This window comes from Moschus berezovskii, chromosome 27 (assembly GCF_049115385.1).
Source record: "Moschus berezovskii isolate FMDL1 chromosome 27, NW_MosBer_1.0, whole genome shotgun sequence".
NCBI lineage: Eukaryota > Metazoa > Chordata > Mammalia > Artiodactyla > Moschidae > Moschus > Moschus berezovskii.
In genome coordinates this window covers 17,297,559-17,310,292 of record NC_142486.1, presented here as the reverse complement: position 1 = coordinate 17,310,292, position 12,734 = coordinate 17,297,559, and the positions used below count along the sequence as shown (strand labels likewise).

The following is a 12,734-nucleotide window of genomic DNA, read 5'->3' as shown; positions in this document are numbered from 1 at the left end:
AGCTTCAGTTTCGCAGGCGCTGGTTGGCTGCGTCCCGTGTTTGCAGAGACGTGATGAGTAAGACACAATCTTTGCCCTGGAGGACTTTTAGTCTGGAAAGACAGAGAAATGACAGGCATGTCTCACCCTTTATGAGAATGGAAAGGATATTGGGGCAGAAAGACTGGCAGAGCTGCGAAGTGGGCAGAGGAAAGAGTAGACTTTGTCCAGGAACTTCCTGAGGGTGTGTAGGTGGAGGGCACCCAGAGGCAGAGGAAATGGCCCAAGGGAAGTGGGGAGTCTGTGGCACATTGGGGGAGGGTGGGGCGGGGCAGGGAGGCTGTGAGGACTGTTCTTTGACCTCCCCTTGCCTGCCCCCGCTGAGGAGGAAGGCAGGGGGTTTGCATATTTTGGAATTCCTCACTGACAAAGTGTTGTGGCTCAGCCACACAAGAGCAGGTGGTGATGGAGTGCCTCTAGCCCAGCTTCCTCTCATCACCATAATAACTGCATCCCAGAGGAACAGAAGGAAGGGAACGTTTGGGGGTGCTGGAGCTTAGGGAAGGTGCAGAGGGTCTCCCTTGTTGCTCCTTTCCTCTTGTTGGAGGTCCTGGCATCTCAGGACACTCACCGCCCTGCCCGCCCCCTGCAAGAGGACATCAGCAGGTGGTTGTAAGCCAAAGGGGATCACAAATGTGGGGTGTGGCTTTTAAAACCCAAACACTTAAAAATCAAAGTAATATACATAAAAATCTGGATTTCTAGCTTCTTGTGGAAAATCAAGAGTCCTAATGATGCCTAGGCCTTCACGTATGTGGTGCAAAGCAGAGTGGTGGGCGGCTACCTGTTAGGGCTGGACATGCGTTCACCACTGTCCCCTCTCTACTCTCTGAGGTCATGCGTCTGAAGTCTCTTAGATGTTTGAGTTGGTGCTGGGGGAGGTGACTCTCCATGGCCAGGAGAGGTGGCTGGAAGCTGCCCCCAGAGGGAGTGAGCACCCCGTCATTGGGGGCAAGTAGCTAGAGTGTTGATGGCGCTGTGCAAAGGCCTAGAGGGACCTGCAGTCTTACCAGCTGTGGACTCCAGGGTCTTTGGGGATCCACCAGCCCTGAGAACTGGCTGTCCTGGGACCTTCGCTGACATACCCTGATTGCCTCATGCACTCTCCTCTGTTCTCTTCCTTTCCATCTCATCCATCTTTCTTTTTCTTTTCTTTTTTATTGCAATGTACATGCAGGCAAGGGCCCAGCTTCACAAAGTAAACACGAGCCCTATAACCTGATCAAGAAATGAAGCGTGACCAGCACCTCCCGCAGAAGTTTCTCTCCTTCCCCACATTCTCCCAGGACACCCTCCCAATCACTAACCCCAAGACTGGTTTGTCTCCTTTTGGACTTTTATCTAAATGGATCACATGTCGCCCTTCCAAGCCCAGCTTCCTTCGCTCAGTTTGTCCTCTGAGACCCCGTCTGTGTGTCAGGGCATTTGCCGTGTACTCAGGGTTGCAGAGCGGTCACTTGGCACTGGGAGACAGGCTGTGTCACCTGTTCCGTCAGCTCTGCCCCAGACCTCTCTGCCCAGCCATGCCAGCCATGATCCCTTTGCCTCTCCTCAACCACCCCAGGAGGCAAAGTGATCCTGCTCTCATTTCACAGATAAGGAGACCGAGGCTCTGTGGTCTCCAAGGACCCCAGCTTGCCAAGGTCTCCCAGCCATTCAGTGCCGAGCCCACCCTCAGAGTTAAGCTTCTGTGTCTTAGGTGCCCTGAGGTTCCTGCCCACGTGGGTCACCCCCCATGACTGATGGGTGTCCCTGACCGGGCCAAGAATGATAAGGGATGAGACAACAGAAAGAACTCCAAGGAGAGCCCCACCCCCAACCCCACCTGTCTGCAGACCGAGATCGTGACCAGGGAGTATTTATCTGTGCTGCCCTGTCAGGTTTGCCTAGCGGGCAAAGTCCTGATCACTGTTAAGACATGCTCCTTGCAAGGGCTGGGCAAACAGAATGTGTGTGTGTGCGTGCGCTCAGTCATATCCAATTCTTTGTGATCCCATGGACTGTAGCCTGCCAGGCAAGAATACTGGAGTGGGTTGCAATTTCCTACCCCAGGGGATCTTCCTGACCCAGGGATCGAACCCACATCCCTTGTGTCTCCTGCATTGACTGGCAAATTCTTCACCACTACGCCACCTGGGAATCCTGGGCAAACAGTGGTGGAAGCCAAATTCTAGCTCCTCACTTCCTTGGGACTGTTACTGAACCCCTCCGAGCCTCGGTTTCCTCTTCCGTGCAAGGGAGGTTTGACCACATCTTCCACACAGGGCTTGCTGGGAGAAGCAAGCAGAGTGGCATATAAAAAGAGTGAGTTTATGGCTGCTTCCTCTAGGCCAGGTGCTGTACTGTGACTCAGAAGATCTGAGCCAGGTTCACTTCCCAGGCCCATCGCTGACTAGCTGTGCATCCTCAGGCAGGTTTCTGAACCTCTCTGGGCCTCAGTTTCCCCTGTCTACAAAGAGAATGATAATAATTGCACCTTCCATGTTCCTCGGCTGGGGAGGGCCCTATGGGCAGAGGGGCCCAGGGCCTGCTCTCTAAAGACTCAAGGAACTGGGGAAAATCATGGTGACTTCTGGTGACCTTAGGAAGGAGGCGCACCAGGAGCCGTGACTATCACTAAGACAGCCAAAATCTAATCAGCATCCGGAGCTCCAGACATCTTGCATCTGTGTCTCAGGGCAGTGAGCACTAATCATGATAATGCCCCAATTACCAGCTCTTGGGAGGTCAGCGCCCTCCTCCCCTCTGGGGTGGCCGAGATCCGTGTGGTGCCTGCATCGGGGTATTCAAGGAGACTCTGAGCCCGGATTGGTCAATACCTATCCAGCAGTGAGAGGCCGGAAACACCAGTTCTGGGAGTTGTATCCCTGCCTCCATCAGGGTTGGCTGGCCAGACCTCACTGCACACAGCCATTTGTTCACTCATTCTTCCATTTAGAAAATAACTATGGAATCCCCCCTGCTGTGTGCCAGGCCCCGTGCTTGGCTGTAGGGCTATAGCAGCGAACAGGGTGGGCACAGCCTCTGGCCTTGTAGGAGCTGGCTTTCTCTGGGGCGGGGGGGACGTGGACAGTGCACAGCAGGCATGCGTGAGTGATAAGCTATGAGGAGTAAGTGCGGGCGGAGACACAAAGCAGGAGAAGGGCTTGTAGAGTGATGGAGACAGGCCTTTGGGCCTCAGCAGGCGACGTCTGCACGCAGGTCCCTCAGTCTCAGCTTCCTTCCTTGGGGCTCTGGTACCTTCTGAGGATGGGCGTGGCTTCCAGGATTTTAGGTGGAGTCACCCAGATGCCTCTCCTGTGGACACCTGCACTCAACGTGTCCACAGCCAACCTGAGTGTCCACATTGCCATAAAGTGGCTGTTGGAGTAGGATGCCAGCCCGTCCCTGAGATGGTGACCCTCACTCTGGGAGTCTGGCCCAAGCGAGTCCCACGAAGGAGGCCCACAGTCCCCAGCCCTCTCCTGCCCCTCAGACGCGGCTGTGTCTCACTCTGCACAGCAAACCCTGGGCTTGAGCCACAGATGATGACCCACAAACCTGTCTCCTCCAGCGTGAGCCTTCTCTCTGAGCTCCAGGCTGCTAGGACACACCACCTCCTGGATGCCTCCTGGGTCCATCACCCATTTGGACTCACCAAATCCACAGTGCCTCAAAGCATGTGGTCTTCCCCAGCAAGACCACGCCTCTTCCCGGCATCCCCCCGCCATCCATTCATCCGCCCGTGCCCAGCCCAAGGTCAGCTGCTGCTCCCAGCTCCCAGCCACTAGGCATCACCAGGTTCTGCCACGTCCACCTCCCAGACAGAGCTGGTGCTGCGTGTTCTTCTGCAGCTCCAGCAGTAACCGCTCCTCCATCAGCTGCTTCTACAGCCATTCACACACAGGTCAGAGTGAGCTTTCTGGAAAGCAGCGCCCCTCCTGCTTGATAGCCTTCAGTGTCTCCCTACTGCCTTGGGGACGGGGTCTGAATCGCTTACCATCCCTGGTAGACAGTGTTGTCCTCCAGCCCTGCTGATTTCACTGCTCTCATCCTCAGTGACCCTAACCCATCGCTGCAGACCCTGGGTTTCATCATTGTTTTCATCTCACAGGGGTCCTTAAGCATCCTAGATCAGCTCCCGGCACTAAGAAAGCACTGTATCAGTACAAAAATGGGAATAAAGTCAAGTACACACGCTCATTTATGGAGTGCCTGCTCTGAGCCGGGCGCTGGGCTAGGTGTCTCCTTCCAGAGGGTGAAGCGGGTTCCCTGCCCTGGCGGGGCCACGTGCCTTCCTTCCCCTCCACACACCGCCGCCCCTCCCCTGGGGGATTCTTGTTCGTTTACCCACTCCACCCGCCCCCACTGACCCTGTGGGACCAGGGGCACCTTCCCGGCCCCTCAGCACTGACAGCTCCATCCTCACAGCCTCCTACGTATCTGATAGTGGCTGACCTCAGTCCACTCCATCTTGGTGGATGGCACCTCCGTCCTTTCAGTGACTCAGGCCAAAGCCCTCAGGGTCATTTTATAAAATTTATTTGTTTATTTACTTATGTATGTATCGACTGTGCTGGGCCTCTGTTGCTGCGCTCAGAGGCTCCTCATTGTGGAGGTTTGTCTTGTTGCAGAGCGTGGGCTTCAGTAGTTGTGGCACATGGGCTTAGCTGCCCCACGGCACTGTGGGATCTTCCCGGACCAGGGAGCAAACTCACGTCCCCTGCATTGGCAGACGGATTCTTAAGCTCTGTGACCACCAGGGACGTCTCTCAGAATCACTTTTTAACTCCTTCTAATCTCCTTTTCTCTGCCCCAGCCCTCAAACTCCATTCTGTCAGCAAAGTCTGTTGACTCTACCTTCAAATCAGATCTAGAAGTTAACCCATTCTTACCTTTTCTTCCCTACAACCCTGGCACACCTGGCACCTAGTACCTGGGCTAGTCCAGTGGCCTCCTCACGGGGCTCTGCTTCTGCCCTTGACCCCCACCAGGTCAGAGGGAGCCTTTGATAGTCTCACCTCTGTGCCCCAGATCCTCCAGTAACTTTTCTTCTGGCTCAAATATTTGTTAAAGGCAAGGAGGAAGAAATGAATGAATACTTTTCTGCATCTGTAATAGCTGGCAGATAGTAAGTGCTAAGAAAGCACCTGCAACGAGAATACATGGGGCAGGACTTCCGTGGCAGCATAGTGGATAAGAATCTGCCTGCTAGGGCAGGGGATGCAGGTTCAATCCCCGGTCCGGGAAGATTCCACATGCTGCGGAGCAACTAGGCGCGTGTGCCACAGGTTCTGAAGCCCTCACATGTAGAGCCGGTGTTCTGCAACAAAGAGAAGCCACTACAGTGAGAAGCCCACCGCAATGAAGAGTAGCCCCTGCTTGCTGCAACTCGAGAAAGCCCCTGCTTGCTGCAACTCGAGAAAGCCCCCGAGCAGCAACGAAGACTCAGTGCAACCAAAAATAAATAAAAATGAAAAAAATAGAATACATGGGGCACTAGCGAGTGGGTGGGAGAAGGCAATGGCAAGCCACTCCAGTACTCTTGCCTGGAAAATCCCATGGATGGAGGAGCCTGGTGGGCTGCAGTCCGTGGGGTGGCTGGGGGTCGGACACGACTGACCGACTTCACTTTCACTTTTCACTTTCACACATTGGAGAAGGAAACGGCAACCCACTCCAGTGTTCTTGCCTGGAGAATCCCACAGACGGGGGAGCCTGGTGGGCTTCCGTCTATGGGGTCGCACTGAGTCGGACACGACTGAAATGACTTAGCAGCGAGTGGGTGAGGATGGGAGCACACAGTAGGTACACGGGGAGCCTGGTGAGGACAGGAGCACACAGTAAGTACACAAGGAGCCTGGTGGGGACGGGAGCACACAGTAGGTACACGGGGAGCCTGGTGAGGCCTGGAGCACACAGTAGGTACCTGGGGAGCCTGGTTAGGACAGCAGCACACAGTAGGCACACAGGGAGCCTGGTGAGGCCTGGAGCACACAGTAGGTACACGGGGAGCCTGGCAGGCTCTTGGGTGAGGTGGTTCTTGCTCCTGGTGGCAGCAGAAGCAGCACACCACCAGCCCACCCTCCCCTCCCCTCTCAGGTTGGGAGTGGGGCAGGCAGGCCGAGCCCAGGCCATCTCAGGGCCCTGGCCTGGCCAGCTTCTATTCTGGGTGGGGCAGCTGATGTGGCCACTGGTTCCGGGAACCCTCGCTGGGCAGCAGTTCTGGGAAGGCTGTGTCTTCCCTTCCCTCCTGGCCCCCTGCCAGACCAGCTCAGCTGCCCAGGAGAGCAAGGGAAGCTGCAGGCCGGCTTCAGATTGTGGAGTTTCAGGGGTCAGCAGCTCCCGGGGGAGGTCCCCCCACGGCCCTGCTGTCCTGGGCTCCCTCTCCACGTGCCTCTTGTCACGGGGCTGGCTGCATCCTGGCCGCTGATCCACCCCCTCCGCCGCCACCCCTCCCTCCACTGGGTCTGCAGCCAAGAGAGGGAAGAGGAGTAGGAGGCCTGTGCACCCTGCTGGGCTCAGGACGAGCCCCCGGACGGGTCGCTTCCATACCCCTGCTGGCTTCTGACATTTCAGGACGCTTCGCTCATCTCCCCTCAGATCAAAAGAGTGAGTTAAGCCCGTCTCCGGCCGGCACACTCTGGGTGCTTCTGCTCTCTTCTTGGCTCAGGCTTCCCCCGACTCTGCTGCTTCCTACCTCCGTGACCTTGGCTTTGTCGCTTGCCCTCTTGAGGCTTCAGGCTTCCTCTTTGGCCAGCGGGACTGAAGCCCGCATGCCAGGGCTTCAGGAACTGTGTTTCTAGAGGCAGTGGTTAGGTGCATGGGTTCTGGAGTGAGATTGCCTGGGTTCAGATCCTAGCTCTGTGCCCACAAGCAAGTGCTCTAACCTCTCTGTGCCTCTGTGGCCTCGTCATTAAGATGGGGATTGGTGGGATGCGGAGAGAGATGGGAGGGAGGTTCAAGAGGGAGAGGACGTATGTATACCTATGGCTGATTCATGTTGAGGTTTGATAGAAAACAACAAAATTCTGTAAAGCAATTATTCAATTAAAAATAAATTTTAAAAATTAAAATGAAACGAAAAAAAAAGAAAAAAGAACATAGCTGAATTTAGTAGGAAATGACCAAAATAAATGTCATTGAAATAAGAAATAACATAAAAAGGTTTTTTTAAAACTGGGGATTTTAACAGTACTTGTGAGAACTAAATTGCTCAATATGTTATAGGCACTTAGAACCAAGTCCTGCAAGCACATAATAAGCATTATATATGCACAGAAATTGGAATGAGCAAAGGCTTGATACATGCTCCATGTTTAAAAACAGATTATTGTCTTCACTGTGGTTGAATTTTAACCAACATTTCATAGATGTTTCATGAGCACACACTGTGTACACGTCAGGCATTGTTTAGACACAGGGGACAAAGCAATAACCGCAGCTGTTTTTCTCAAAGAGATGTTTGTTTTATTGATTTGTAAGACCACTTTATATATGAAGGCCCTTCACTTTCTAGAATGCAGGTTGCTACTTTTTTGCTAATCTTTTGCTTGCTTGCTTTTTTTCTTCATGGTGTGTTTTGATCTGGGAAAGTTGAAAACATTTTTGTCACCGAAGCTTTGTATCTTTGTCATCCACATCCTGAAATAAACATTCACACATATAACCTCAGTGATATGATTAGAGATGGTGATAAGTGTATGACAGAAATAAATAAGGTGCTGAGACAAGAAGTAACAGAAGGAGCCCTCACTGCTTGGTGTTTCCTGGTGTATAGACTGTGAGGCAGGAAAGAGACAGGAGTATATCAGAGGGTTCAGAAGGCCACTGGGATGAAAGGCTCTTGGGGAAAGGGGGCAGGAATAGGACAGAATGGTATTGGGGTCTCAGGACTCAGATCATTAGCGAGATTTGGGTAGTTTGGGATTTTTTGTATGTGTGCATTTTCTTAAACTTTTAATTTTATGGTAATTATTGTAAGAATGAGGGCTTCCTTGGTGACTCAGAAGGTAAAGAATCTGCCTACAATGTGGGAGACCTGGGCTCAATCCCTGGCTTAGGAAGATCCCCTGGAGAAGGGCATGGCAACCCACTCCAGTATTCTTGCCTGGGAAATCCCCATGGACAGAGGAGCCTGGCGGGCTACGGTCCATGGGGTCGCAAAGAGTTAGACATGACTGAGCGACCAAGCAACAACACAACGAAATTGTAAGAATTCATCCACACAGTTGTAAGAAATAATACAGAGAGGTCCCTTATACTCTTTCCACGAAGGGTAATAATGTCTTACAAAACTTGTTCAATATCACAACCAAGATATTGACATTGATAGAATCCCCTGATTGTCCCCAGATAGCCCCTGTTGTGCTTGTACTTGTCTGCATGTGTTTACAGGCAAGCATGCATGCACATGTTATTTTTATTCATTTTGTTAGCCTGATTCTTATTAATTTAACTTTATCACATGCACAGTTTTTTTGTCTCCATGACCACAGTGAGACACAGAGCAGTCCTTTCCTCTCAAGGATCCCCGTATTGCCCTTTTATAGCCACACCTCCCTCTCTCCCTTCTTCCCTGCCACCCCCTCCCGCCACCACCGGCAGCCACTCATCTAGTCACCATTTCCATAATTTGATCATTTCAAGAATGTTACATAAATGGAATCACACAGCGTGTACCCTTTTGGATTGGCTGTTTGCATTCTGGGGCTTGGATCTGATGCTGAGTCAGAGATGCTGTTCTTGGATGGGTTGTGAACCCTTGGGGCTCTGTGGCCTCTCCCTGCCCCGAGTGAAGACATCTTTCAGGAGCCAGAGGCCAGTGAAGTGAGCAGATCATGGCCTGGTTTCCGATTTTAAAATGACCCTGGCTGCACCATGGGGTGCAAGATGGGGTGATTCATGTTTGTAGTAACTGCTCACTGCACCCCCCCACCCCAACTTCCCTTTATTCCATGTTCTCCCTACCGCCAAACTGGGTTTTGGAAAAAATCTTGACATGACCCTATTCAAAGATTCTCAAACACTGCTCATGGCCACAGGAGTGCCTTTGACCTAGAGTCCTTACTTGGGCTTCAGTAAGCTCAAGTGAGCTTCCCTGGTGGTTCAGTGGTAAAGAACCCACCTGTCAGTATAGGAGACACAGGAGACGTTAATTCAATTCCTGGGTTAGGAAGATCCCCTGGAGGAAGGCATGGCAACCCACTCCAGTATTCTTGCCTGGAGAATCCCATGGACCAAGGAGCCTGGCAGGCTATGGTCTGTAGGGTCACAAAGAGCTGGACACAACTGAAGTGACTTAGCACCCACGCAGGCAAGCTCAAGTAACCTCTGTGTGAACCACTAAGATGGAATGCATAATTAAATGTTTGCACTTTTCTAGGAAAAGATCTTGGAGTTTGCAACGGATGTTTAGATGGGTCAGTGACCTCCAAAGCTTTGAGGACTCTGGCGTCTAAACACAGATAGTGGTTAAGAGCCAGCAAAGGCTCTGAATCCTGACTGCCCCTGTTCAGATCCCAGGACATCTCTGTAACCTCAGACAAGTCAGCAAACTTTTCTGAGCCTTGGTTTCCTCATATGAAAATGGGGGAAAAATAATAGTACCTACTTCATAGGGCTGTTTTATATATTGAATGCTCAAACTACTGCACAATTGCACTCACCTCACATGCTAGTAAAGTCATGCTCAAAATTCTCCAAGCCAGGCTTCAACAGTACCTGAACCAAGAACTTCAGATGTACAAACTGGTTTTAGAAAAGGCAGAGGAACCAGAAATCAAATTGCCAACATCTGTTGGGTTGGCAAAAAAACAAGAGAGTTCCAGAAAAACATCTGTTTCTGTTTTATTGACTATGCCAAAGCCTTTGACTGTGTGGATCACCACAAACTGTGGAAAATTCTTAAAGAGATAGGAATACCAGACCACCTGACCTACCTCCTGAGAAATCTGTATGCAGGTCAGGAAGCAACTGTTAGAACTGGACATGGAACAACAGACAGGTTCCAAATCAGGAAAGGAGTACGTCAAGGCTGTATATTGTCACCCTGCATATTTAACTTATATGCAGAGCACATCTTGAGAAACACTGGGCTGGGTGAAGCACAAGATGGAATTAAGATTGCTGGGAGAAATATCAATAACCTCAGATATGCAGATGACAAGGCCCTTATGGCAGAAAGCGAAGAAGAACTAGAGAGCCTCTTGATGAAAGTGAAAGAGGAAAGTCAAAAAGTTGGCTTAAAGCTCAGCATACAGAAAACAAAGATCATGGCATCTGGTCCCATCACTTCATGGCAAATAGATGGGGAAACAATGGAAACAGTGACAGACTTTATTTTCTTGGGCTCCAAAATCACTGCAGATGGTGATTGCAGCCATGAAATAAAAAGACGCTTACTCCTTGGAAGAAAAGTTATGACCAACCTAGACAGCATATTTAAAAGCAGGGACATTACTTTACCAACAAAGGTCCATCTAGTTAAGGCTATGGTTTTTCCAGTTAGTCATGCATGGATGTGAGAGTTGGACTATAAAGCTGAGCACTGAAGAACTGATGCTTTTGAACTGTGATGTTGGAGAAGACTCTTGAGAGTCCCTTGGACTGCGAGGAGATCCAACCAGTCAATCCTAAAGGAAATCAGTCCTGCATATTCATTGGAAGGACTGATGTTGAAGCTGAAACTCCAATACTTTGACCACCTGATGTGAAGAGCTGACTCATTGGAAAAGACCCTGATGCTGGGAGGGATTGGGGGCAGGAGGAGAAGGGGACGACAGAAGATGAGATGGTTGGATGGTATCACTGACTCAATGGACATGAGTTTGAATAAACTCCGGGAGTTGGTGATGGACAGGGAGGCCTGGCGTACTGCAGTCCATGGGGTCGCAGAGAGTCAGATATGACTGAGTGACTGAACTGAACTGAACTGAATATATATATGTATAATGTTTAGGGCTTCCCTGGGCTTCAGTAAAGAATCTGCCTGCATTGCAGGAGACCCGGGTTCAATCCCTGGGTCAGGAAGATCCCCGGGAGAAGGGAATAGCTACCCACTCCAGGAAACTTGGCTTGTTTGAATGTTGGGGTAAGTATTGTATGTTTGTTGACTGCATGATGAAGCTGCAGGAGATGGGAGCACAGAGCCCTTTAGGGAAGGGCCTGCTAGATCCTCTGGGGTTTTCGGGCCCTCTCTGTGTCAGTCGTCATCCTCTTGGCAAGCTTCAAATCAGCAGGATTCCTTCCAAAGGGATGCACAGTTACAGTTGGGTACTATCACCTCCCTGGTCATGGCTCTCATATCTCTGTTAATATGGCTTTAGCTGGAAGGACTGTTTTGATTATTGAATTAATCTATGTAAAATGTTTAGAAGGAAGCAGAATAACCAACTCTTCCTGGCTCATTTCATTCCATCTTGTTGGGTTCAGTCTGTGGTTCTAGGAGAAGTTGAAGGAGTTAGTATATTGGAAGGTACCTGGGCTCAGAAGCCAGCAGACCTGGATTCTGACCCTTGCCCTGCCCTCTCTCTAGCAGTGGTATCTGATGGGCAAGTTATTTGATCTCTCTGGCCTCAGTTCCCTTAGGAAAAAAGTGGGAATAACAACCCCTCTTGCAGGGCTCTTGGGCTGAGTCAGTAAAGTAATAACTAGTGCACTTGGCAGAGTCAAGTGAATACTTGACAAGCAGGGTTCTGTTTACACAGAAGGCTAACGTGGTGAAGTCCTCTAAAATGGTGTGGGAGAGCAAAGCAAGCCCCTCTCATGGAAGACCGAATTATGACATATACAGTGGGCAGGGTGTTACCCTGCTTGGTCAGGATAAAGAAGCTGTTTCCAGCAGTCCGGCTCTGCTCAGAAATGACCTGGGAGTGAGCCCTGTGTCCATGGAGGAGTCCACGCAGAAACTGGACGGCAGCGTGTGAGAAATGGAATATTGGCAGGCACCCCGTTCGGGTCGGCATTTGGACTGGGCAGGCCACCGTGATACCCCTCCCAACCCCAATATCAGGAATAGCACAATGGAGGCTGGGGACTTGAAATTATTTCCTCTTGCCACGAGCCTTACCTTGATCGCTTGCTGATTATTCCTTCTCATTCCTTTTCTTCTCCGCACCTTTGCCTTTTGCTCTCTGATGTTCAGAGAGCCCTTGTTGCCACATCACATCTTGCATTTTCCCCTGAGATGCAACACCCACTGTCCCTGTGAAACCAGTCGGTGTGCGTATGTGGGTGTGTGTGCGAACATACATATGTCTGGATGTGCCCTCCAAAACAGATCAAAGGTAACACCCTGCCCGCTGTACATGTCATAGTTTGGTCTTCCCTGAGAGGGGCTTGCTTTACTCTCCCACACCATTTTAGAGGACTTCACCACGTTCAGTTCAGTTCAGTTCAGTCGCTCAGTCGTGTCCGACTCTCCGCGACCCCATGAATCACAGCACGCCAGGCCTCCCTGTCCATCACCAACTCCCGGAGTACATTCAAACTCATGTCCACAGAGTCGGTGATGCCATCCAGCCATCTCATTCTCCGTCGTCCCCTTCTCCTCCCGCCCCCAACCTTTCCCAGCATCAGAGTCTTTTCCAGTGAGTCAACTCGTCGCATGAGGTGGCCAAAGTATTGCAGTTTCAGCTTTAGCATCAGTCCCTCCAATGAACATCCAGGATTGATCTCCTTTAGAATGGACTGGTTGGATCTCCTTGCAGTATAAG

At 51.0% G+C, this 12,734-nt stretch overlaps 1 protein-coding gene across 5 annotated transcripts in view; it reads left to right on the top strand.

Annotated features, from left to right (window-relative positions):
- Positions 1-12,734, top strand: part of IL4R (interleukin 4 receptor) — a 52,334-nt gene that overhangs the window by 9,374 nt on the left and 30,226 nt on the right. The window contains exon 1 of one of the 5 annotated variants that reach the window (XM_055409726.2): positions 6,512-6,630. The exons of the other annotated variants lie outside the window; for them this stretch is intronic. The gene's annotated coding sequence lies outside the window, so the exon portion shown is untranslated. Of the gene's footprint in view, positions 1-6,511; positions 6,631-12,734 lie in introns of those variants that run through there. 5 annotated transcript variants of the gene reach the window in all.